Genomic DNA, 26,646 nt, shown 5'->3' on the forward strand with positions numbered 1-26,646 from the left:
TGTGACAGTGACTCCCTGGATTCCTTCCTGGGCTGCCCTGTGGGTCTGCTGGGGGGCATCATCCAGGTTTGCTGGGCAAATCCATGGGCTCTCTGTTCCCAAAGTTAAACACTGAAGAGTTCAAGGCCAGGTTGGCTGGGGCTTGGAGCAACCTGGGCTGGTGGAAGGTGTCTCTGCCCAGAGCAGGACTTTAAGGTCCCTTCCAACCCAGCCCATTCTGGGATCCTATGGAATAACCAAAGCAGCAAATCTCACATCTGATAGATGGTGTTGCAAGTGTCTGGGCTTTCAGAGCATGAGCACTTGCACCAGGAAAGAAAGGACAGAAATGCTCTTCCATCCAGAATTAGAGCCCATGTCCTTCCCTGCCACCGAGGTGCTCCCTCACCAGCACAGCCTCCACCTGCCCTTTCCCATCCAGACTCACACACATGAAGGAAATGGAATATCCTGCTTCTGGAATTCCCTGTTCCAAGGAAGAGGCAGCTGGAACTTCCCCCCATGTCCTTTGGTCACCGCCTTCCACTCTCCCAGGCTGCTCCAAGCCCCATCCAACCTGGCCTTGGACACTTCCAGGGATCCAGGGGCAGCCACAGCTCCTCTGGGCAACTGAGGTTGTGTCTGTGATGTAGGAAGTGTGAAAGGATTTGGGAACCAGCTGGAACTGCTCCTGTTGGAGGTGGACAGGCAGAGGGGGGGGCTGGACCAGGATCTCCAGCTCCCTTTGGGGGGTGGGCTCAGAGCAGCTCCCCCATGGCTCGGGCTGGGAGGGGCACAGTGAGCTCTGAGGGCTCAGGGTGGGCTCAGGGAAGGCACAAGGAGTTTGGGTTTTTCTTATCAGGAAGACAAACCCTTCTGTTCTGCAAGGCTTCCCTGCTCACCTCGTACAAAGGGACGAGTCTGATCATGGAATCACTCAGACTGGAAAAGCCCTCTGAGACCATCCAGTCCAATCATCCCCAGCACTGCCAAGGCCACCACTGCCCCTTGTCCCCAAGTGCCACATCCACAGGGCTGTTAAATCCCTCCAGGGATGGGAATCACCCCTGCCCTGAGCAGCTGTGCCAGGGCTGGACACCCTTTCCAGGAAGGAATTGTTCCCAGTTCCCTCCCTGTTTCTGTACTTGTCCACACTTGGCCAGTGCTGCTGAAGGGTTCCCTCCTTATCATCCCTCTGGGAGCAGGAATTGTCTGGGCCTGGTCTCTGTGAACCTCAGGAAGTCTCCCATTTTTATGGACCACTCTGTGATCTGTGTGGAATACCATGAGTCTGGCTTTATTGTAAAAGTGTCTTCATCTTGTAGCCTCTTCCTTCTTTAATTGAGGAGCAAGAAAGAAATACAATGGGCTGATTAAGAGTCCAGTCACTCCCAAATCCATCCCCATCTCTCCGTGTCAGGTACAGAGCTCATTTTTTCCTGAGGGGAGGCTCCTGCTCCCGCTGATCCAGAGCAATTCCAGGGATGTGAGCATGGTTTGGGGGCCGTGGCACTGCCCCTGGGTGTGAGTGGAGCTCTCCATCACCCTGCTGGCCTCCATCCCACACGGATCCTGCTGGGAAACAGGGTGTGCCTGCTCTGCCAGGCACAGCTTAGGGATTGCTCCCTCTTCAGCTCCTGTTTCCTGTCCCACCATCCTGCCAGCCACTGGGAAACACTCAGTTTTAATTCACCAATTACCTGTCCTGGGGTTTGCACGAGTTTGTGAGATTTTTGGGCTGCTTATGGTGGAGACAAGAATTCCCATAGTTGTGTGAGTGATGTTTGTTAGAATTAAAGAATTATATAGATATAAAGAATCATATCAGAGCTGCACAGAACTGCACGAGGAGTTCAATGATGGTATTACATAATTCAGGCTCAGAGGAGCCAGAATTAAATCAAATTCTAACAAGAATAAACAACAAATGGCCAGATTTGAACCAGGTCCTGTAAAAACCCTGATTTCATCTGTAGGTTTTTCTGGGAGTTGAATGATTCTGGAGCAACCTGGGCCAGTGGAAGGTGTCCCTGCCCAGGGCAGGGGGTGGCACTGGGGGGGCTTTGAGGTCCCTTCCCACCCAAACCATTCCAGGACTCCATGAATGGTGCAAGGGAATTAAGAGGGCAAAAAGCACTATTTTATTGTTTTCTCTGAGTAGGACATTTCACTGCATGGAAACTGAGCCCACAGTTCCCCTAAAGCCTTAATTCCAGCCTGGAATCTCCTTGCAGGTTGGGAGGTTGCTTGAAGTTCTAGAAGCATAACAGGGGTTCAGCAATAAAATAGGAAAAAACATGCATGTTATTATAACACAAAAAAAGTGCAATTATGTCTTGATCACAGCTCAGGGATTACATGTTTTTAATGAAGTGAACACTGTCAGCGTGGGAAGCAATAAAAATGAAAAAAAGCTACAGAGCTGAAAATTCAATATATATGATAATACACATAAATCTATTAGAAAAAAAGTAAAGCAGAATTAATTACATTGCAGTACCCGGAGGGTGAGTAAAAACGGTAAAGAATTAAGAAATAAAAAATTCATACTGTAATTAGAACTTTGCATACTAAAATTAGGGAAGGTGTTTTCTGATGCCATCCAGAACCTTCTTGTAGAGCAACCCCACGATGGGAGCAGGGCATGGTAATTATGCACCAGGGCCTGCAGGTATGAAACCCTCACCCAGGCTTGCAGAGAGGATTAAACATCCAGTTAGGCTGCAAAACTTTTCCATTTTTCAACTTTTCATATCCAAATTATGAGGGGAGGAAAAAAAAAAGGCTCCCGAGCAGCACAGCAGTGCATTATTTATTTAGACATTTAATGAATAACAAAATAGTGTTTCTGTACGAGCTGTGGAAGCCCAGAAACACTTTCCCCACAGTCTCACATATCCATAAATTTAGGTGACAAACAGGGATTTGTCGAGGGAATGTCTGAGTCACCTGGGAGGTGTCCTACCCTGGCAGGGGGTGGGAGTGGATCTTCATGGGCTTCCAGGTCCCTTCCCACCCAAATCACTCTGAGGTTCTGTGAAGATTCCGTGATTTCCTCAATTCCCAAAGAGCCAGCCTGTTTATAGACTCCCAGAATCCCAGAGTGGTTTGGGTTGGAAGGGACATTAAAGCTCATCCCATTCCAGCCCTGCCCTGGGCAGGGACACCTTCCACCAGCCCAGGTTGCTCCAGCCTGGCCTGGGACACTTCCAGGGATCCAGGGGCAGCCACAGCTTCTCTGGGCAAAGGCCAAGTCGTGGCTCTGGGGATGAGTTTGGTTCAGTGTTTGCATCAATCTGCACAAACCTGTTTAACTGTTCCCTTTGGAGCTGGTTGGCATCCAGAGGGAAGGTGGGATTTGCTCTGTAGGAAGCTCCATTAAGAAATCCTGCAGTAATGACAGGACAATCACAGCAACACCAATAACTGATATCATCAATAAAGTGCCTTGGACGTGAGAGGGACAAACACTGATGGCCCCAAGTCGCTCCAGGGCAGGTTTAGGTCGGATATTTAGGAAAATACCTTCACAGAAAGGGTTGTCAGGCACTGGAAGGGGCTGCCCAGGGAGGTGGTGGAGTGCCCGTCCCTGGAAGTGTCCAAAACCACAGGGATGTGGCCTCCCCCAGATTTTCCTGCTCCTGTTGCTGTGCTGGGTTCTGGGCACTGTGGCACAACAGGGAGCATGGAAAGGAACATGGAAGGTGAGTGTCCAGGGAAATTCATTCCAGTTTTTGGTGTGTAAGACCAACCTCATCCTTCCCTTTGCACGCTGGAGTTGTTACTGCAGGAAGAGGTGTCCCAGCCATGTGTTTCCCAACCATTTTGTTCTGACAGGGAATAGACTGTCTGCAATTAATTCTAATTTAATTTCATTACTCACACCTGGGAATGGGGCGTGGGGGATCCTGCACCAGCAAATCCTTCCAAAATAACTGTTGAAGAGACATCCAGCAGTTTTCAGACCAGTAAAGGAATTCACTCCCTTTTTTTCCTACTTTCCACATGGGTGATATCACATTTTGCTGAGTCTTTCAATGAGACCACAGTGTGTCTGGAGAACAATAAAGAAAAAAAGATGTTATACTCTTGTAGCACAAACAGATTCCAAACAGAGACAGTTTCTGTTCTGAGTTTCCAGCTGTTCCCCTTCCCAGCTGTGGCTGCTGTGGGTTGTTGATGTGAACAAGGCAGCCCAGTGAAGGGGGAGGGCAGTTTGTCCTTGACCTCTCCATCCTGATCCTCCAGGGAATCCCCCAGTGCTTCTCCCAGGACAGGGCTGGGAACATCTCTGGGCTCTGCTGGAGATGGGCAGCTGAGGTCAGTGCCAGTGTGTGTTGGAGTCCATCGCCCTTCCCTGCTCCTGACCCTTCCCAGCACAACTCAGCCCTGCTCAGACACCCCTTGGGATGGTTTCATTGCACTGCTGGAATTATCTGCTCTGGAAGCTGCTCCCTCTGTTTCTTACCTGAAGAAAGATTCCAGTGCCTGTTCTGTTCCTCAGGGAAAGCTGTTTTCTGTCTGGACATGGCAGGGACACCTTCCACTGCTCCCAGGCTGCTCCAAGCCCCGTCCAACTTGGCCTTGGACACTCCCAGGGATCCAGGGGCAGCCACAGCTTCTCTGGGCAACCTGGGCCAGGGCCTCCCCACCCTCCCAGCCAGGAATTCTTTCCCAATGTCCCACCTAACCCTGCCCTCTGGCAGTGGGAAGCCATTTCCCCCTGTCCTGTTCCTCCATCCCTTGTCCAAGGTGGGATATTGGGAAATCCCAGTTCTGTCCCGAGGATGCTGTTTGTGCCTGCTGTCCATGGGCCAGGCCAGGGTCTGTGGTCCCTCTGGGAATATCCAACACCTGGAACTGGGCTCTCTCCTCCAACAAGCCACAGAGAACCCTCTCACCTTGAGGAGGGGTCTCCCTCCTCCTGGACCATCTGCTCCTCAGTGGGTGCTGCTCTGAGGAAGCAGAGGAGAGTGTGGGAGAAGATAAAAGAGAAAAATTAAACCCTTCCTGAAAGTTTCATCAAAGGCCTGTTTGTGGTGCCGAGGGGGATGCTGGAATGCTGGAATACTGCCTTACCTTCACACAAACTTCATTCCTAACCCCCACCTCATTATTTCCCAGCATCATCCCCGACTTTGGCAGCTCAGAGAGACGAGCTCATGATTTGCTTTCTTCTGTGCCTGATCAAAACACTAAACATGGGTGTTTATGTCCCTCACATCACCCTGAGTCTTCGTGCAGGAAATTTAGCTTTGCTTGAGGGGGAAAAATAGTAATAAATAGTAATATTAGTCCTGTGATCCCTTCCCTATTCAGGACATGAAGCTTCTCAGACATTTCAGAGTCTCTGAAAACATTGAACGAAAAGCCTGAGATCAAATAACTCCAACAGGAGCCCTTTGGATGTTCTGAAAGCTGCACATGGCTGCTGCCATCATTAAATTGAGCCAGGATTTCATTAATGTCTTGGGAACAGGGATCCACTCCCCACCCTTTCACACGCTTTGAAAAGACTGTGGTTACCTTTGGGTTTTTAAGAAGAAGTAATTTTGTTTACTCACAGGGAGTAAAATTGCAGAATCTTATTCCACGTGGGGCCATTTCTGTGACATCAGTGGCTGGAACCTGATGGCCAGACACCCCAAAACCGTGGCCAGACACCCCAAAAATGTGGCCAGACACCCCAAAACCATGGCCAGACACCCCAAAACCATGGCCACGCATCCCAAACAGCCTGAGAGAGTTACAGATGTATCCACAAATCATGGAATCATGGAATGGTTTAGGTTGGAAGGGACCTTAAAGCCCATTGAGTGCCACCCCTGCCATGGGCAGGGACACCTCCCACCAGCCCAGGTTGCTCCAAGCCCCGTCCAACCTGGCCTGGGACATTCCAGGGCTGGGAAGCCTCTGGGCTCTCTGGATTTGCTGACTGTCATTCCTGCTGGTGTTCCAAGCCTGCCTTGGGCAGTGGTTCCCAAACTCTGTGCTCTGAACATTTGTTCCTCCCCAGACTTTTGATTTCCTTTCTGGAAGAGCAGTTGTCAGGCCGGACTTGTTTTGGTTTCCAAAAGCTGACACCAGAAGAACTTTCCCATTCTGTTTGATTGGAGTATAAATATGGATGTGTTCTGTCCTAAATATTTCATGGGCAAAAGCTGTATTTTTTAATGCTCACCTTAGTGGCACAGCAGTACTTCCCCCCCTCCACTTCCCTGCCCAGGGGGGTTTGCACTGCTGGAAGTGCTAAAAGCACTTTGCTGAGCCCCTGCTCCCATGGGACAGGGCCTTCCACAGGGAAACAATCCTTGTGACAGCTGGAGAGGGAATGTGAGAATGGATCTTTATAACCCAAGTCCCTGCTTGCTTCCTTCCTGTCTTCACCCAGCAAAGTCTCTCCTTTTCCCTGGATGAGGAGTGTTCCTGGTGAACAGCAGGGGATGAAACCTTCCCCTTCCATGTTCATTCCACGGGGCAGGACCTTGAATCACCCGAGCTCGTGCTCTCCCTGGATGCCAGAAGAGCTGCCAGGGAGGCCCAGCATCCCTGTGTATTATCCCTGAGGGAAAGAAAAGGGAAATCCTGGATTTGGATGGCACTTTGGAAGTGAGAGATGCCAAGGAAAGCCCCCGGGAGCTGGATTGGTCCCTGTCCTTCCCTGGAGCAGTGGGCACCTCGGAGGGTGCTGCTGGCAGGGATCTGCACTTCCCCACGAGTTTCTCACTCAGCCTCCTTGGGGAGCTTCCCAAAGCTGCCAGAGAAGAATCCAGGCCTGGGGATTCCCATCCCAACACCCTTCCTACCTGTGTTAACCCAGCCTAGGGCTGTGCTCTGGTCTCTGTGCCTGGAATGGAGCTTGGCACTGGGAAGGGCTGGATCCCCCTTTTCTCTGGGGCTGGGCTCTCTCCCCTGGTGCCTGGTGGCCTGGCTTGCTCCATGTGGATTGATGGTGTACCTGGAATGCTCACAGGAGGACAACCCCCCTGGGGAAGCAGCATCCACGTCCTGTGGTGCTCCAGGAGGATGCACAGACACCCAGGCTGGGTGGGACCTTCCCACCACAACATGGGATCCAGGCAATGGATCGTGGGAAAACTGTTTCTGCTGGGGAAAACATGGACTTCTCAAACTTCCCTTCTGGATAGAGCTGGGTCTGGTTTTTCCTTCCCAGCAGCTGCTCAGAAGTACCTTGAGCAGCTCCACAGATGGTGTTCACAGCTCCAGATGCTTCACATCAGGACGACTCAGTCCTGCCCAGGTTGAGCCCAGAGGGATGGAGCCTGAGCCCAGGATGTCATTCCAAGGCTGCCTTTCCCAGTGCCCTGACAATCCTGGGCCACTGAAAGGCAGGGATGTGGTGTCAGTGCTGCTGGAAACCCGCAGACATTTCTGTCAGTTCTGCAGGGCCGGGCACTTTGATCCTTTGTGCTCTCAGATTCCCACATGGAGGCTCATTCCAGCACGAGGAAGAGCAAAAAATTGCTCCTTAAAGAAGAAAGGATGAGGGAAGATAAAGAACCTCAAAGCAGGAGCCATTGCTCGAGATCTGGAGAGGAACATGAAACTCCGAGGCGGAATCTGCTCTTAAAACCTCCGAGTTTTAAGAGAAGCTCTTAAATCTGCTCTTAAAACCAGGAGATAATGGGGCTCCTGGACAATGGGGCTCCACGATTTCCCACCTCATGCCAGGGAAATATCCAACAAAAGGCACGGGCTTGAACAGGCACACTTGTTGCTTCATGGTTTCAGATCTCTCCATGGGACCAGCAGGAACACAGGGTCTTTTGTGAGATCTCTGACACTGAAAGTTTTGTGTCACCTCAGGAAACTTTTTCAAATACTTTGTGCCCTCAAAGGGGATCTGGAAGTTCAGTGTCAGTTTGGAGATGACGCATTAGGAACTGGCCTCAAAGTCTTGTCTCTGTCAGTGGTTTTTAAGATTAATCCAAAGCCTGTAATGAATTCCTGTCTGTGCACTGCAGTTGGAGGGAATAAGGGAATGAACCCAATAACTAATCAAAGTCCCTGTGGGGGTGTGGGAGGACACCACGAGCACAACTACAAAGCTTTTTCTGTCTCTCTGATCATCCCTGGATTGAATTGCTGCAAGAGGCACAAAGCTGTCCCTTGGCTGAGCACGAGGTGCCACCAGAGCAGACCCACAGACTGGTCTGTCCCTCACCTGCTGCTGCAGGAGCCAGGTATTTCTGGGGCAGCCTCTTCCTCAGGAATTTCTTCCTGGAAAGGGTGGTCAGGCACTGGAAGGGGCAGGGAGAGATGGGATATTGGGAAGGAATTGCTGGCTGGGAAGGTGGGGAGGCCCTGGCCCAGGTTGCCCAGAGAAGCTGTGGCTGCCCCTGGATCCCTGGGAGTGTCCAAGGCCAGGTTGGAGCAGCCTGGGCTGGTGGAAGGTGTCCCTGCCCATGGTAGGGGTGGCACTGGGTGGGCTTTGAGGTCCCTTCCATCCCAAACCAGTCTGGGATTCTATGATTCTTTCCCTGACTGCTTGACTTGATTCCTCCCACTGACACCAACACAAACCATGTCAGTGCAAAGCTGGGGGTACAGAGGAAAATAAGATTTCCCAAATCTGAGCACTGATTTGATTGAATAAATTGGTGTCTCTTTGACTTATTAAACCAACTTCTGAGAACCAGCTTGTTCTAAGAACTGGCGAGTGGCCCAGTGGCACTGAGCTGATGGAGCAGGGGGCAAATCCAGTGTTGGACTGAGCCCCCAGCTGGAGTGATCCCTGTGGATACTCCAGGGGAAGCTGATCTTATTTTTTCAGTGATATATAACCAATTCTACCCCTTTTGTAACTATGAGCCTGCTTCTTCTTGCTTGCAAATTTACAGTTCTCTAGAATTATAATAAAATTCCCAATCTTACATGTACATATAAAATACAGCCTTCCTAGTGCACTACCCAGGTGTCAGGTATTGCTGCATAAATGAATTTAAAAAACATTTAATGAACCACTTGTATTTATAATTTGAACCAGAGAAAACCAGCAAAAGCAGAGGTTTGGATCCCAACCAGCCCCACACTCTGTGAGCAGGGCACACACTGTGCTGCTCCCCCAGACCTGCTCCCAAAACACAGCTCACCTGCAATCTGCATTTATAGCTCATCATTTCTGCAGGATGGGGTCGGATACCCATTTGATCAGTGGCATCTGAATTTCCCAGGAAGGCAGCTCCTTCGTTTTGCAGCGTTTATGGACTTTGCAGGGATAACAGGTGGGAAGCAGTGCAGGGATAACAGGTGGGAAGCAGTGCAGGGATAACAGGTGGGAAGCAGTGCAGGGATAACAGGTGGGAAGCAGTGCAGGGATAACAGGTGGGAAGCAGTGCAGGGATAACAGGTGGGAAGCACTGCAGCGATTCCCAACCAGCCCCGAGTGACCCCTCATTGAAATGCGAGCAGGGATTTGAAATGTCAGGGTGGTTTGTGCTGAAACACAGGGAAAAAACATGACATTTGGAACGACTGAGGCCATCACCATATTTCTGCCTTGGGCAAGTCAGGGTGAACTTTCCATCCGTGGAGCCAAACCAGCCTGAGCCCTGCTGGGAGAGCCGGGTGGGCACGGCACTGGCACCGGGAACTGGGAGGGGGGGCCAGGCTGGAGGAGTCCTGGAGCATCCTGCTCTAGTGGGAGGTGTCCCTGCACTTGGGAATCAGGTGATGATGGGTGAGATGTACACAGGGACATCAGGAGGGGACTGAATTATCACAGAATCACAGGGTGGGTTGGGTTGGAAGGGACCTTCAAGCCCCTCCAGTTCCAGCCCCTGCCATGGGTGGGACACTTTCCACTGGCCCAGGGAGAGTCTTCAGCCTGTGAAAGGGAACACTGGAAAAGCAGTAGTTTGGTTGAATGCTGGGAAGAGACAAATGATTTGTCCCTGCTTTGTTCCCAGGAGAGGATGGACAGTCCTGGATCAGCCCCTCGGTGCCGACAGCGCTTCCTGTGGAGATCAGAGCAATGAACAACTGGGCACTGCTGGAGCAGCAGGGAAACCTCTCCTGGGGCATGTGGAGGTGAGCATGTCACCAAGGGACAGGATTTAAAGAAAACCTGGCAGTAAAATGTCACTGGTAAATCCAAACCAGCATCAAATTCCATGGATTGTGGTTACAGAGGGAGGCACGGACAATAACAGTGGGAATGGTGGCCTGGAGGTAGTTTGGGCTGGAGCAGCCCCAGGTGTTGGGGAGTCCCCCTCCCTGTGCCCAGTGCATGGCCTGCAAGTCTCCAGAAGGGGGGTATTTTGTGTCTACTTTCTTTCTAAAAGAAGTTTAATTAATCACTGACTCATCCTTTAATTAGAGATGCTGTTGCCATTGTCTGGACTACTCCTGGCTCTGCCTGAGGAATTATCCCTGTGTACACTCCCTGCCTTTAAACCATTATTAATGGCAGGATTTACACACCTCTCTCAATAACCCACTGCTTCTCAATCCTTTCACTCTCTGGACTTTGAAGGTTTGGCTCTGCTGAGCAGCCTAATAAAGGGGCACAGGGAGATGGAACTCACTCATTAATAATTTGTGATGGGCTCTGCTCAGCAGCCGAACACCGAGATCTGCAGAAAAGTTGTGAGACAGAATCCAAGCTGGCATTTGATTTAATCAGGAGCTGGGATGCTCCAGGGCATCCTGTGGAGAGACAAAGTCCCAGGTGCTCCCGTCTGCACGTGGGGTTGGGAAATACCCCCGTGAGAGCCCAGCTCCCTGTGAGCCCTCAGAGACGCTGGGGATGGTGTGGGAGTGGGTTACAGCTGGCTGGCAATGTTAGGAGTTGCTTTCCTGATCCAAAAATCACATGGGTGGCCTTTTGTAGTCTGGCTGAAAAAACCTGGCTACCAGGGCCTGGGATCCAGTGGCATCAGAGCTGCTCAGGGACAGGGGATTGGGAAGGGATGTGGGGCTTCAGCTGGGCTTGGGAGACTGTGAGAGGCCATGGACAGAGGAATGGCTTCCCACTGCCAGAGGGCAGGGAGAGATGGGATAGTGGGAAGGAATTCCTGGCTGGGAGGGTGGGGAGGCCCTGGAATAGAATTCCCAGAGAAGCTGTGGCTGCCCCTGGATCCCTGGAAGTGTCCAAGGCCAGATTGGAGCAACCTGGGACAGTGAAAGGTGTCCCTGCCCATGGAGGGGGTGGAATAAAATGGTTTTTAAGGTCCCTCCCAATCCAAACCGTTCCAGGATTCCATGATTCTGTTGAGGAAAGGCCAGTTTTCCTTGATGGACTTCTCTGTTTAATAGTAAAAAGTTTTACATTCTTGTAATTAGTGGCCCAAACTTGTGTTTCAGAGCGAATCATTTAAGAGCTGACTGTAACAAGTGTTTGCCTTCAGAATCTCATCTCAGCTGCCAGCTCTGGCTCCTCCATTCCCCAGCAGGATAATGACCCCAGAATTAGCAACCCTCCTGCTTGTGCAGTCCAGTCACTCACTCCCAGGCAATTACTCTCCACTGTGGATTCAGGAGGAGAAGAATACAAATGGAATGTGTGACCTGAAGGGCAGAGGGGAAGGAGTGTGTTTGTTTTATGTTAAAAGCAAAGAGCTCCCAGTCCTCCTGGCAGCTGTGCCTGGAGAGGACGTGCATCCCAACAGCACCATCATGGCCTGGCATCTCTCCTCCAGTCCTGCTCTGTCTGTTCTCTGGAAATCCTGGGCTGCCTGGAGCAGGTCCTGTGCTGGAATTAAACATTATTCAGATATTGGGTAGGAATTGCTGGCTGGGAGGGTGGGGAGGCCCTGGCCCAGGTTGCCCAGAGAAGCTGTGGCTGCCCCTGGATCCCTGGAAGTGTCCAAGGCCAGGCTGAACAGGGCTTGGAGCAACCTGGAATGGTGGAAGGTGTCCCTGCCCATGGCAGGGGTGGCAGTGGATGGGCTTTGAGGTCCCTTCCAACCCAAACCATTCCAGGATTCCATGAGTGCACACAACCCAAATTTTGCAAGGTTTCATTGTGTTAATGAGCATTGAGATAATTGGCCTGGATTTGCAATGCCCAGTGTAAATCCCCAGGGATTCTGGCAGGGGGTTTTGTGCCAGCCTCCCACAGGCCCTGGGGGCAGCAGGGACAGCCATAATCCCTGGGGTGGGGTGTCATGGCCTGGGCTCTTTCACAGGAAGGAATTTTGGGAAGTGATGATGGCCTGGGGCACATGGAGAGGTGCAGTCCCCACGGATCAGCTCAGTCTGCTCTGTGCTGACCAAACCAAGGTCTGAACTCTGCTCCAAGAGCTGGTTCTTCCCTTTAGACACCTGGAAAAGGGGCTGGGGCTGTGTCTGCCTCAGTCCTGGGTTTGTCCCAGCCACAGGAGCTGCCTGTGCTCCAGGGATGGCACAGGGATGTGAGTGCACAGCAGGGGGCTCTTTAATATTCCCAAATCCATTAGCATAATGCCTTAGGATTCCTGTCAGCTTCCTGTGGAAAGGCCCAGAAACTGCAGCAGGGCTAGGACACTGCTTTTCCTCTGTCTCACAGAGTCCCAGAATGGTTTGGGTTGGAAGGGACCTTAAAGCCCATCCAGTGCCACCCCTGCCATGGGCAGGGACACCTTCCACCAGCCCAGGTTGCTCCAAGCTGGCCTTGGACACTTCCAGGGATCCAGGGGCAGCCACAGCTTCTCTGGGCAACCTGTGCCCACCTTCACAGGAAAAATGTGTTTTCTTGTGTTCAGACAGAATTTTATAGTGTTTAATTTGTGCCTCTGTCCTGTCAGTGCTGAGAGAATCCTGATTCCATCCCTGTCATTCCCTCCCCTCAGGAATTCATCCACATGGATAAGATCCTCCCCTATTAAAATGAAATTGGGGCTTGCAGAGTGCACTGTCCTGGGGCAGGGAGTTCTGTAATGAACTGCAGAGCCACAGTGACACAGAGTGCTCCCTCTGCTTCAAAAACCCACCACGTACCACATTTTTGGGGGCATTTTTCTCTTTCTGCCAGAAATGTCTTTGATGGTGAGACTGAGCCAGGAAAGGTTCATGTGCTGGGGCGACAGGGCAGGGCGTGGGAGGAGATGAACAGGGGCTAAAATGGTGAACAATCCTGAAAAATCACTTTTTTAATTGTCAAACCCAAAGTAGGTCCTTTTTCCTGTTTGTGGCAAGAGGAAGATGAGCCCTTAAATTCTGCAGGGCTGTGCTTTGGGCACATCAGGGGCAATTTTGCTGCTCATGTGTGTCCTACACTGAAGGTCATCAGAACAATTCTGTGCTTGATCCTCCTGCTGCTGGAACAGGGAGGTGTCCAGGCTGGGCTGAACTCTGGGCTTACAGCAGTGTCCAGCACAAGCAGGAAAATGTCAGTTCTCCAGGAATAAGAGAACAGCTTGGCAGGGCACAGCTCTAACTGGTGGTCTGAGTAAAACCAAGAATTTTGCTTTTGTCCTTGTGGAAAGGACTGACTCGTTGATAAGTGTCAGGGGAAGAAATGTGTTGTCAAATCACCTGCAGGGGGTAAAAGGAACGGAACACGGATCCTCTGAAGCTGTGGTGTGGATCTGTCACTCTCTGGGATTGTTGGGGAAGTTTGGGAAGTGAAATATGGACATTGCCTGCCCTGGGCACAGAGGGAGGGGTGGGAGGGGGTTGTGATGCTCTGAACAGACCAGAGGGATTCCAGGATACAGTGGGACAAGGTACCACACTCTGGCAGTGGGAAGCCATTCCCTGTGTCCTGTCCCTCCATGCCTTGTCCCCAGTCCCTCTCCAGCTCTCCTGGAGCCCCTTTAGGCCCTGCCAGGGGCTCTCAGGTCTTCCCGGAGCCTTCTCTTCTCCAGGGGAACCCCCCCAGCTCTCCCAGCCTGGCTCCAGAGCAGAGGGGCTCCAGCCCTGGGAGCATCTCCACGGCCTCTCCAGCAGCTCCAATTTTCCTCCCTGCTGGGTTTAAGGCACCAGTGGAATTGTGAGGGGAGCAAATGAAGGGAGAACAGATGTTGTGTTATCTTAGCTGGGAGTTACTGAACCCACTGAACCAGTGTCTGTGCATTTGTGTGCAGGGAGGCCAGTCCAGGGTTTAATGAGGGAATGAGTTTCTGGCTGAGGACTCAGGAGTCACCTGAGCTTGTGGGCACTGTGTCTGCAGGTTTATTCCATAACTCCAGGGGAGCTCCAGGTTTCTGACCCTGTAGGTCTGTTCTGTTACTCACTAGGGAAGGACAAGGACCTGATCCTGACTGAGCAGTGCCACTGGAATAGCTAAATCCAGTCTCCCTGTGGTGCTGAGGAGCCTGTCTGACTCCACAAGGAATTCTGTTTAAAAACAGGGACTCTGTTTCCTGGAGCTGCTTCATCTCAGGTCTGTGTCACTCGTCAGCAGTGACCCTGAGCACAGGTCCATTGCCCTGCACCCCAGGAGGCTTTTGGGGGTAAAACACAGCCTCCTGCCCCCTCTCCCTTCCCACTTTAGCCCCAGTGCCATCTCAATCCCAGGCATTTGGGGAGCCCCCCCGGGAGCTGCCCTCTCCCAGGACCATCAGCCCCACTCCAAGTGCTCCTTCCTCTGCTTCACACAGGAAAAGGATTCTTTTTGTAGGAGTGGGGCTCTTTTCCCTGCACAGCACTTTGACCCAGGGATGCTCCTGCAATCCATCCTCCCCTGTCCTGCACTGCTTTGGGCCCTGCCTGTGCAGGAGCTCCTAATGGAGCAGCTCCCAAATGGCTCCAGGTTTGTTCAGGACTGTTCATTTCCCACAGAGCAAACACATCTTTGGGCTGCAGCTGCACATGGCGTAGAATAAAGGCAGTGTTGCCTGGAATCATAAATCTCTGTGAGACAGAGCAGAGGCACAAAAGGTGTTTGAGTGCTTTGCTCTGTGTGTCAGTGATGGAGAGGCCTTGGCTTCCTTTGCCACCTCTCTCAGGGCAGAAGACTCTTCCCTGTTTTCCTCCCAGACAGAGTGTAAGACATTGCCTGCTGCAAACCACCAGTGGCTTTGAGCTGAAGGAGGGCAGGGATAGATGGGATATTGGGAAGAAATCCTTCCCCATGAGGGTGGGGAGGCCCTGGCACAGGTTGCCCAGAGAAGCTGTGGCTGCCCCTGGATCCCTGGAAGTGTCCAAGGCCAGGCTGGACGGGGCTTGGAGCAACCTGGGCTGGTGGAAGGTGTCCCTGCCCATGGCAGGGGGTGGAAGGAGACAAGATTTAAGGTCCCTTCCAACCCAAGGGCTGACTCAGTGCCCGAGTTTCAGTGGCACATCCCTACACGTGTCAAAACAAGCCCAAATGCACCAGGACTGCTCCAAATGCTCCTTCTGGCTGGGCAGGTGGAAAATTAAACTGCAGAAGCTGAAGAATTGGAGATTTGAACCCTGCCCATCCTCACCTCCACAGAAAACCCTGGAGTTGATCCCTGTGCCCTGCAGAGGGAGGGGTGGGAGGGTGGCTGGGCTGGCCCTGGCCCAGGAGGGCCAAGGCAGAGCAGCAGGGGAGGGGCTGATGGAGGTGCTGCACAGTCAGGAGTGTCCCACCCGCCCATCCTTGTTCCCACATTCCTGTCAGCTGCACTGAAGTGTTTCTTCCCTTATTTCGGGCAATGACACTTGTTGGACACGGAGGGAAAGCATCTGCCATTCCTGTTCGGATCAGCTGCTTCTCACCCTCAGCTTTAAACACCTTCCAGAGCTGGTTTGCTCTTCCCATCTCCCTGCTCCAGCTGAGTTATTGAAAAACCTGTCACACAGTTTCACACATGTGTTTGGCCTTAATTAAGGAAGAGGAGTTTTTTAATTGATTTTCATATTACATTACAAGTACAAAGCATTTCCAGCAGCCTGTCACGGGCAGTCTGGCACGGGAGGAGCTCAGGCTCTCAGTCACTGGCTGTTCTTCCAGCCAGGATCCCCAAGGAGATGGGATGTCTGGGAAAATGCTGTTTGTCCTGGTTAATAAATGTTGAACCTTGTGGATGTTGCAGCCAACGTTGAGCAGGAGATGAAGGACCAAATGTGGAGTTCTGGCAGGGTGTGGGTTGGCTGTGTTCTGGAGATATTGGAGTTCCTCTGCCCACAGCAGGACTTGGTCATAGATCCTGCCTTTTTCCTCTCTGAGATCCTGCTCTGCACAACCCACTCCCAAAATTGGTGCCCAGAGAAGCTGTGGCTGCCCCTGGATCCCTGGAAGTGTCCAAGGCCAGGTTGGAGCAACCTGGGCTAGTGGGAGGAGTCTCTGCCCATGGCAGGGGGTGGCACTGGATGGGCTTTGAGGTCCCTCCAACCCAAACCAGTCTGGGATCCCATGATTTTATGAAAACAATGTTTTGTATTTTAGTGCTGAAGACCTAAATTAGCCTCTGTTTAATGAAAACCCAAAATTCAGTGCCAGCCTTTATAAGGCTCAGTTTAATGCCCCCTTTCCCAGCACAGACCTGCCTGAGTGCCTGTGGATTTTCCAAGAAGTATTTTTCAGTAGCCAGCATTTGGTTGGAAGTGTTTGGGAACTTCCTCCTCTTCCAACAACGTGATAACACACAGGAAAATACTGAGAGAAGATGCTCGATGTGTTGTAGTTCCTCCCAGCTGCTGCATGGAAAACAAAGCTTTTTCATTGGATATTAGGAAATTGTTCTTCATGGAAAGGGCTGTCCAGCCCTGGAGGGTGCCAGCCATGCTCAGTGACCCCACAAACACAGCAGGGGCTCATCCCATTCCCTCCTGGCTGTCAGAGGATCATCAAGCAGCAGGGGCTCATCCCATCCCCGCTTGGCTGTCAGAGGATTATCTTTGCTTGAGCAAGAAACCCTTTCTTCTTGTCACATTTAGGGCACAAGCAGTGGGTTTGCAGGCAGCAAAGTCCCCTAATGTGCTGCTGGGAGTGAGTCATTCACATCACCAGCAGCTTCCCTCAATCCACGTGGAATGGGGCTGTACAGGAATTTCCATATCCTGCAGCCCACTGCTGGGACACTGCACAGGAGCAGGAGGTGGTTCCCTGTCCCCCTGGAGGAGCCCCAACCTCACCCAACACCTACATTTTGGGTCTCACAACACCCTTCCCACGGGCAGTTTGCTTTCACTCCCTGTTCATGATTTAAGGACAGTGCTGTAAATAAACTGTTCAGCTAATAAACACCTGGGGTTCCTTTTATTAGAAGAAACCAAACAAATGAACACCCCGAATCAAGGGGAATCGATTGGCTGCTGTAATCCTTACAGAGCAAGAGAGGTGGTTTGGAAGGTTTAAAATTCATTGAAATCCCCGCAGTCCTGGCAAAGGATTTATTTCCTCATTAATGAACATTGTTTACACTGCTGGTCCCCGGCTCTGAATGACCAAAGCACTCAGGAAGAGCAGCTGAAACGGGCAGGATTTAAATCACTGATGCTTTAAAGTCATGGAAACCTTGTCCCAAGGTTAAAAAAAAAAAAAAAAGCAGAGGCTTCATCTCCCTTGGTCCCTGTAAGTCTGGATCAGGCCCCCCTTGATGGTGGGATTTCATTCCCAGTTAACAGGGTTCATCTCCAGGCTCTCTGTTCCATGGGGTACGTTGCAGTGCTGTGTGGAAGATTAATCCTGTTACCCTGTAATCAACACAGGGGAATCAGGCAGGTCTGAGCTTTACAGCTCCAAAATGGACCCTGTGTCTTGTAGCACCTTTATCAAAATTCTTGCAATAACCTTTAAGGCTTTCCCAGCAGCCAGGGAGGGTTTGTGCCATTTAAAGCTTCTCTGCAGTGGCTGAGCCATCAACACAAAGCCCAGAGCACACAGAGCTCCCTGAGCACAAACCAGGCTGTAAAGGTCCAGGGTCGATAATCATGGAATCCTGGGATGGTTTGGGATGGAAGGACCTCAAAGTCCATCCAGTGCCACCCCTGCCATGGGCAGGGACACCTTCCACTGGCCCAGGTTGCTCCAACCTGGCCTTGGACACTTCCAGGGATCCAGGGGCAGCCACAACTTCTCTGGGCAACCTGGGCCAGGGACTCCTCACCCTCCCAGCCAGGAATTCCTTCCCAATATCCCATCTGTCCCTGCCCTCTGGCAGTGGGAAGCCATTCCCTGTGTCCTGTCCCTCCAGGCCTTGTCCCCAGTCCCTCTCCAGCTCTCCTGGAGCCCCTTTAGGCCCTGCAAGGGGCTCTCAGCTCTCCCTGGATCCCTCTCTCCTCCAGGGGAACCCCCCCAGCTCTCCCAGCCCCTCAGGCAGAGGGATCTGGGCAGCCTTAGGCAATATTAATGTGTGAACTAATTAGTGCCAGGATTTAAGGGTGTCTTTCATGTTGTGCAAAGAAGACACGAGGTCCCTGACAAGGAGAAGGGGAACACAATGGGATAATTGGATTAGGAACTGGTGCCGTGGTCAGCCCAGCTCAGCTCCCACAGATCACACACAGAGGAGCCAAACTGAGCCAAGACAAAAGATCAGCCTTCCCCAGCTAATGAGGAACGAGATCCAAAGGGTTTGGTTTCCTAAAGTGCATCCATTAAAAAGTTCAAATGAGAGCTGCTCAGTTGGATGGAGGAGGAAAAGGCTGGGAGAGCTTTTGTGCAGGGGATGCAGAGGGAAAGCACTGAGAGCACAGATCTTTGGGAAAGAGTGTGGAAGAGTGTCCTCAGAAAGGGCATTGCCTGCAAATGGAAATAGTTTCTGAGAGTTCTCCAAGACTGACAGCAGATCCCTGTTCACTCCAAAAATGTCAGGATGGTTTGAGTTCAGAACTGACTTTCCATATGGAGAAACACAGTGACAGTGAGATCACTGGGAATGTTTGCCTTGATCCCAAAGGTGTGGTAATTCCTTGGCTCCTGAAAGCATGGAATGGTCTGGGTTTCTGGAAGGCTGCAGCAAATGAGGTGGTGGAGTCACCATCCCTGGAAGTGTTCCGAAAACAGGGATGTGGCGCTTGAGAATGTGGTAAACACACTGTGCTGGGGCAATGGTTGGACTTGGTGAGCTCAGAGCTCAATCTTGGTGATTCTGTGATCAGTGCAATGGCAAATCCTGCCCAAAAAGCAGCATTTTTATCCTCTCTAATGCTGATTGTCATGGTCACACCCCCCCACCAGCTCTGCCTGTGTCCATCCCTTCCCACAACTGCTCTGCCAACAGGGAGTTTAGACAAAGAGAGCCTGGATCCTCCTGCTCACATGTCCAAGGCTTCCTTTGCCTTAGAACAGCCAGAGCTGAGCTTTTATCTGTCACCTTCCTGTCCAAGGTCACCTTTTGCTGCTCAGGTCACCCTGAGGTTCCCTCCTGAGCTTCCACAGCCCCGTTGATCCCATCTGTCGGTGTCAGTGATCCATTAACCCCAGCCTGGCAGTGCTGGGAAGCAGCAGGAATGTGCAGGGGGCACCAGGGACTCAGTGCCACTGACTGATGGCCTGGTGCCAGTCAGGGGGCAGGAGGGGCACAGAAATGAGAAGTGCCCCATCTGCCTTTATCACCCCAGTCCTCTGTGCTCCGTCGTTAAAGGACGGGCAGCAAGCCCTGGCAAGGAGGGAAAACCCTTCCTTTGCTCTGAGGTCGAGTGTTTCTGCTGTGAGCAGTTTGGGATGGTTCCCTGGGTTTGAATCTCACAGCCGCCCCAGGTTCCCTCCCCAGGGCTCAAGGACTGAGCTGGAATTGTAACCAAGCATCCATTTATGGGACAGTTGCCACTGGCTGCCGTCATGGGCAGGGGTGGAAGCTCTGAAATGTCAACTTGTCCCTTGGAAAGGCTTGAAAGACAGGGAATGTGGGACCACAGATGCTTCCTGAGTCAGCTGTGGTGGGAGAGCAGCCACAGCCAGGAGCTGCCCACCGAGGCCCTGTCCACTCTGGTGCCTTGTCTCTTCCTCCTCCCCAGATTTTGTGTCTTAGAAAATGCTTAAAATGCACATAAATTACTCTTTTGGCAAAGTCTGACTAACCTGAGCCAAGGGAGTAAGGCACAACAGGAAAGGATGGGATAACAGCCTTACCCAAACTTTGCTACTTTATACAGAACCAAATGCTAATAATTTTGGATCCCAAAAATCTCATTTTTTGATATGAACAACGTCTACTGAAAAATGAGAAGCCATAAGAGGGGATCAGCTCCTGATTCTGACATCCCTCACCAGCAATCTTTATATTTTCCTTTCTTTTAGCACCCCCTTGTCTGACATTTTCATCCAGATGGGTTTCACCTAAATCAGGCCTTTTGGCTCAGCACAGTCCCTGCCTCACCTGATTTCCTTAGGGAGCCTTTTGGCCTGTAAGAGGTGCTTTCCAAGGTTTTCCTCCCTGATCAAGGTTCCTGCTCTCTCCTGCCAACTGCTGGTTTATTTTATGGACTCCCATGGAAATGGGTTGGAGTGCTCAGGAGCCACCACAGCCCCGTGTGCAGTGTGTGTGTGATCAGGGGGGTCACTGCAATGGGAGCTGGAAACTTAATTTAGGCTGGAAATTTTGGCTGATTAAGCCCCCCAGAGTTCTGCAGAGTTTTGTCCTGGTGGATCTGATTCCCATTCCTTCTGTGGCACTGATCCCACTGAGCTGTAGGAAAGTCAGAAGACACATTTCACTGCCCTCTGTGCACTTCCCACCATCAGCAGCCAATTCCAAACGTAGAATCCCAGAGTCATTAAAGGTGGAAAAGCCCTCCCAGCCCATGGATCCCCCTGTGCCCGATGCCCACCTTGTCCCCCAGCCCAGAGCACTGAGTGCCATGGCCAGGCCTTCCTGGGACACCTCCAGGGCTGGGCACTCCAAACCTCCCTGGGCAGCCCCTGCCAAGGCCTCACCCACCTTCGAGGGAAATCCCTCTCTGTCCCACCCTGAGCCGCCACGGCACAGCGGGAGGCCGTTCCTCCTTTCTACTGTCCTTGTCCCTGGAGCAGAGCCGACCCACACTTGGATCCCCCTCTGTCAGGGTTGCAGAGCCCGACGGTCCCCCCTGAGCCTCCTTTGCTCCAGGCTGAGCCCCCCCAGCTCCCTCAGCCCCTCCTGCTGCTCCAGCCCCTTCCCAGCTCCCTTCCCTTCCCTGCACACGCTCCAGACCCCCGTGTCTCTCTTGTCTGAGATCCCAGAAGTGCCCCCAGGGCTGGAGGTGCCCCAGCAGTGCCAGCACAGGGACAGTCCCTGCCCTGGGCCTGTGCCCACACTATTTTTGATAGAAACATTTTCCTGCCCCTTTTCCCTCTCTTTTAGTTGCAATTCCTCCTCCTCTACTAACACAGCAATTTATTCCCTGAGTTCAGCACAGTGATGTGGGAGCTGATAGATTTTCATGTTAAATGTTCTTACAGGTCCCACGTAGCAGATTAAGATCTGTTGAGTCTCTCTGCAGGTAACTCATTTCAAATCACTGGCAAAAATTGGCTTTAAAGGTGTTTTCTTACTGATTTGGATGGTTTTAAATTGAGTTCTCAGATAAGAAGTGATCATCCCACTGGATACAGGTTGGAGAGGAGTCCCAGCATCTCCTTTACCACGGTCAAAGCTTCAGAGAGTCAGTGACCTTTTGAGTTTGACCAAAAAAACCTGTATTTACAGTCTATTTCTATTTTGATCCAAAGGGATAACAAATGGCCTCAAATAATATTTCCAAATACTGGAATGGATTACAAACCCCGTGGAGTTGGGAATATGCAACGTTCCTCTGTGTCATTGAGGATTTGGAGAGGTTAAAATAAATATTATCACTTCTTATTAGACAGCTTTTGCTTCCTCAGATTAACACCAGAGATAAGGCAGGTGTATATTTATTACAAATTGACAGGACATTTATTTCTGTTCCCAGTGGCAGAAATCCATTAGAAGCAAACAAATTCCTTGCCCTTATCAGGGTGCTTTGTGTTGTCTGTGTTTGGAGATAAAGCTGCCCCATTTGTCACGGGGAGATGGTGCTGCCTCTGGAGCTCCAGTGCCCACAGGGCTGGGAATGCACCAGGAACACCTCTGGCCTGAGGGGTTGGGGATCAAGGTTTCTTTTAGGCTTTTCTTTCACGTGTTTGTAAAACAGACTCATGGAATTGTTAAGGTTGGAAAAGACCTTTAAGTCCAGCTCTCCACCAGCACCACCACGTTCACCACTAAACCACATCCCCCAGCGCCACATCCCCACGGTTTTTGGGCACTTCCCGGGATGGGGACTGCACCACTGCGCTCACCAGGTTGCTTTACAACCTTCTCCATGATTATTTTTTCCTCCTGTCCCACCTGAGCCTCCCCTGGCACAGCTGGAGGCCGTTCCCTCTCCTCCTGTCCCTTGTTCCCTGGCAGCAGAGCCCGACCCCCCCCCGGCTCCCCCCTCCTGTCAGGGGGTTGCAGAGCCAGAAGGTCCCCCCTGAGCCTCCTTTGCTCCAGGCTGAGCCCCCCCAGCTCCCTCAGCCCCTCCTGCTGCTCCAGACTCCTTCCCAGCTCGAGTTTTGTGGGAGTTGGAGCTCTCAGAACTGCTCTCCCAGCGGGGTCAGAGGGTCCTGCTCAGTGAGTCCCACGGGGACTGTGCTGCTCATTAGGGACACTCTGGCTCAGTCACTGCTGCTGCAGCCCCTTGAAGCTGCTCTGGTTCTATCTGGGGATAACCCATTAGACTCCCAGCACTCAGAGCTTTCCCAGAGCCCTGCAGTCAATTTGCTGCCCTTATTTCACCCAGTGCATGTGATATTCCTGTCAAATCCACTGAGAGATACTTCCCCCTGTTAAATTACTTCCCTCAGCCTGCCTGGGGCTCACATGTGACACAAGGACTAGAGAAGAGCTTCCAAGACACAATATTTATTCCCAGGCAGGGCAGTGGCCATGAGAGAGGAGGACAAAGGAGTGACCCCTGCAGGGGGCAGAGATCCAGGGCACAGGGAGGACTTTCCTCCTGGATCCATGAGACCTGTAGGTCTGTTCCAAGGGCTCCCAAACGGGAATGATTGGCACAGCAGTTGTGTGTTTGTTCCTGCTCAGCTCCTGGTGCCATCCCAGGGCATTGCTCACCATGGAGTTTGTATCAGTCAGACCTGGGGGTTGTGCTGGGAGAGGAGCTGAACTCTGAAACAATTCCTCACCCAGTGCTCAGAAGGGGAAAAGCCCAAAATAAAATAAACTGGTGAACAAGCTCAGAGGGTCCAGCAGAGCCATGGAATCACAGAACACCTTGGGTGGAAGGGACCTCAAAGCCCATCCAGTGCCACCCCCTCCACAGGCAGGGACACCTTCCTCTGTCCCAGGTTGCTCCAATCTGGCCTTGGACACTTCCAGGCATCCAGGGGCAGCCACAGCTTCTCTGGGAATTCTATTCCAGGCCTCCCCACCCTCCCAGCCAGGAACTGAGACATCCTTTGATATCTCTGGTCCTCCCCCTGCCTTGGACTGGAGAAAGGGTTAAATACCCTTTTGTTTCTTTGCCTCTTTACATTCCCAGATAACTTGTTGATTCTGGCTGACAGGGCTGAGTTATTTCCAGCCCTTAATAAATGAGCTAATTTGGGAGTTATTAACAGTTAACAAATTTCATTCTGTACTTGCAAAACCCTCCGAAGCCCTTCAGGAAATAAATTCCTCACAGAGTCTGAACTGTAGAGGTGCTGAAAGAGATAATTACACACTGAGCTAATTATTGGCTTTGGCCTGTGTTTGAAGAATTACGTCCAGACCATGATATGGAGAGAGTGGTGATGCTCAAGGGCTCCCAGCAGGAAATCTCCTGAGTGTCCTGTGGTCCCTCCTGGTCAGGAATATGGTTTGGAGGGGCTGTAATGGGATAATGCCACGATCCAGCTGTTTGGATCATGGACATGGGCACTGGCTGCTTTTACTTAGTTGGTTTCCATGTCTTTCCTTCTCAGAGTGGCTCATTGTCAGCTGCCACCACTTCCCAGATTCCCAAACCACTCTGAGTTATTTGGGATGCAACTACAGAAGCCCTGAGAGTCTGAGAGATCTCCAAGGTACGGACAAAAATGAGACATTTGTGTTCTCACGGCCCAGCTGAGCTCCCTCAGGACACTGCAGTGCCCCCTCAGGGAGCTCCCCTGCTCCCAGCTCCCTGTGCTCCTGGAATTCCAGGGCACTCTCATCCCTCTTCATGCAGCCCCACTGTCAGTCTGCCTTCCCTTCCCTTCCCAAACCTTCCCTTCCCAAACCTTCCCTTCCCTTCCCTTCCCAAACCTTCCCTTCCCAAACCTTCCCTTCCCAAACCTTCCCAAACCTTCCCTTTCCAAACCATCCCAAACCTTCCCTTCCTTTCTGTTCCCAAACCTTCCCTTCCCAAACCTTCCCAAATCCTTCTTCCCTTCTCCCTGACTCCTGGACCCGCTCTCACGGTCCCTGTTTGATCTTTACTCACTCATGGACTTACCCAGTTTCTTCTGGTCTCTGATGCACTTTGTGGGATTATTCTTCAGTTTCTCCTTTCTTTGGGATTCCCTGGTTTCCTTAATCACATTTATCCTGGTGCTTCCATGCAGCTTTCCTGGTGGTCTCTATCCCCATTCTTTATTCCCTCACTTGCACATGCACATTTCCCTCAAAACTCTCTTTTAGGCTCCTGGTTGTTCATGAACCTGCAGCCCTTGGCTCTAAAGGATTTCCAGGCCAGGTTGGACAGGGCTTGGAGCAACCTGGGCTGGTGGGAAGTGTCCCTGCCCATGGCAGGGGGTGGCACTGGATGGGCTTTGAGGTCCCTTCCAACCCAAACCATTGGGTTTTTATCTGGGGGGGCAGGAGGGATGTGGGGCTGGGGCTCCATGAGGTCCATGATTTTCCAGGGAATTGAGCTTTTCCATTTGCATTGAATTCCACAGTCTTGGGCCCCTGAAGACTTGGAAAAAGACCTGAAGTTTCTGACTGGCATTGAACCAGACAGATGGGAGATGATGCTGTGTAAGAGGAGGCCTTGCTCCACTTGACCTGCAAGAGGTAGGAAAGGCTCATATACAAGAAACTTCCTCAGAAAACAGCCTGAAAGGGGTTTACTTGGAATAACTGGGATCCACAAGTCAATTTTAAACCTCAGGGGATGTACAGAATATGAAAAAACAAGGCATCACAGTGTCTTTCATTTCTAAGGGTATAATAAAAGCTTTGTGGCCTTTGTGCTCAACAGGAGGAGGCTTTAAGGACATTGAATTTGTCAGGGCACCAAAGGAGGTCAGCAAAGCTCATCTCCCACCCTGTGCCACAGGACAGAGCCCTCGTGGTGGTTAAAGTATATATGGATGTGTTTCTCCCAAAAATATAAGGATCCAGTGGTGGTTGGTAAAACCTTAATCACAGTTTATGACAGACAACAGAATTCTCCTCCTTCACCCTCAAATTACTCCTGTCAGATTCTCCATCCCAGAGACAGGAATGAACAGGGATGGAATTCAGCTCCTACAAAGCAGCCCTGCAGGCCATGGATTGTCTGAGCCCTTAATGAGTTATTTAATAACAGAGAGATGGTTTGGTTGGCAGGAGATGGTTCTGCCACTGATAAAGGGAGAGAAAAGTAAAATATTTCCCGTTTTCCACTGCAGCTTCGCAGCAGTTTTTTCCATGGGTTTCTTTCCCCTGGAAATGTCCTCTAAAAGTGTGAGCAGTTGTTAAAATGACAAGTCACAAGAATGAATCGCTTGTGAAGAAACCTGAGCCTAAAGGGAGCACGGGAGACGTGGAGAGAAAAAGGAGAAATAAATTGCCCTTTTCATTGCTTTCCTTGACACCTTTTTCCACATCCCTCCCTAATTGTAGCCTGTGAGATGCCATTATCCTGCTCCAACAGCTCCATGGAGGAGCTCTTCAAGGAAGTCCTCCCCTCTCCAGGAGCATCATTAGGCTCACAGGATGAGCATTTACCCTCTGGGTTCATATTTAACTGTGAATATTTGAGATATTGGGACCAACAGCTTCACACAGGCCCTGGTGTTCCAGCAGAAACTCAGGAATGGCCTCGCCAGTGTCTCCAGCTGGTGATTTTATTGAAATGGATATGAAGGGTTTGCTGATTGTCCTTCCTTTAGAGGAAAGGTGGCGAGAAGACACAAAATCTCTCCCTGGAGAGATACAGACAGTGATTCAGAGGCTCCAAAATACACATCCCCCCCATTTCTAAGTCTAATCCTTCTCTATGGGCTGGAAATAAAACCAAGCAGCTCAGCTGTGGGTGAAGCCATTGGACAGGTGAGCCCTAAAAAGGCTTTGGGGACCTCAACCTGCTCAGGGTTTTTGGCTTTGGTGTCCAGTATTTAGGGGAAAGCAGCAGCTCTCACAGCCCAGTGCTGTTCAGTGTGAAAAAATCTCTCTCACCAATGTACAGACTTGAAAAAGTCACCCCAAAGCTAGGCAGCAACCCCAGATGTTTAATAAATGTCTGGTATTCTGTGCAGCACAACCAAGTGCTGCAGAATTCCTCCCCGGGGGGGATCCGAGTGCCAACAGGACATTTCAGTTTGGTCTTCAAAGGACTGTTGGCCCAGGGTGTCCCCTGTGGGCCTGGGAAGGGGAGGGGGATATTGGGGCACTAATTACAGCCCGGCTGGGCTCATGAGATGGGAAGGAATTCCTGGCTGGGAGGGTGGAGAGGGACTGGAATGGATATCCCAGAGAAGCTGTGGCTGCCCCTGGATCCCTGGAAGTGTCCAAGGCCAGGCTGGAGCAACCTGGGCTGGTGGAAGGTGTCCCTGCCCATGGCAGGGGTGGCACTGGATGGGCTTTGAGGTCCTTTCCAACCCAAACCATTCCAGGATTACTTTGGCCCCAGCTCTGG

The 26,646-nt window shown here is 51.4% G+C and overlaps 1 long non-coding RNA gene across 1 annotated transcript in view; it reads left to right on the forward strand.

The window, feature by feature from the left end:
• LOC113986454 overlaps nt 1-26,646 on the forward strand; it is a 37,401-nt gene that overhangs the window by 3,277 nt on the left and 7,478 nt on the right. The window contains exons 2-4 of the long non-coding RNA XR_003540199.2: nt 9,909-10,029; nt 23,747-23,848; nt 24,704-24,818. This is a non-coding gene — a long non-coding RNA (uncharacterized LOC113986454). The remainder of the gene's footprint in view (nt 1-9,908; nt 10,030-23,746; nt 23,849-24,703; nt 24,819-26,646) is intronic.

The sequence above is a fragment of the Pipra filicauda genome, unplaced genomic scaffold, assembly GCF_003945595.2.
Source record: "Pipra filicauda isolate LSUMZ 115617 unplaced genomic scaffold, ASM394559v2 scaffold571_size334496_pilon, whole genome shotgun sequence".
Classification (NCBI taxonomy): Eukaryota; Metazoa; Chordata; class Aves; order Passeriformes; family Pipridae; genus Pipra; species Pipra filicauda.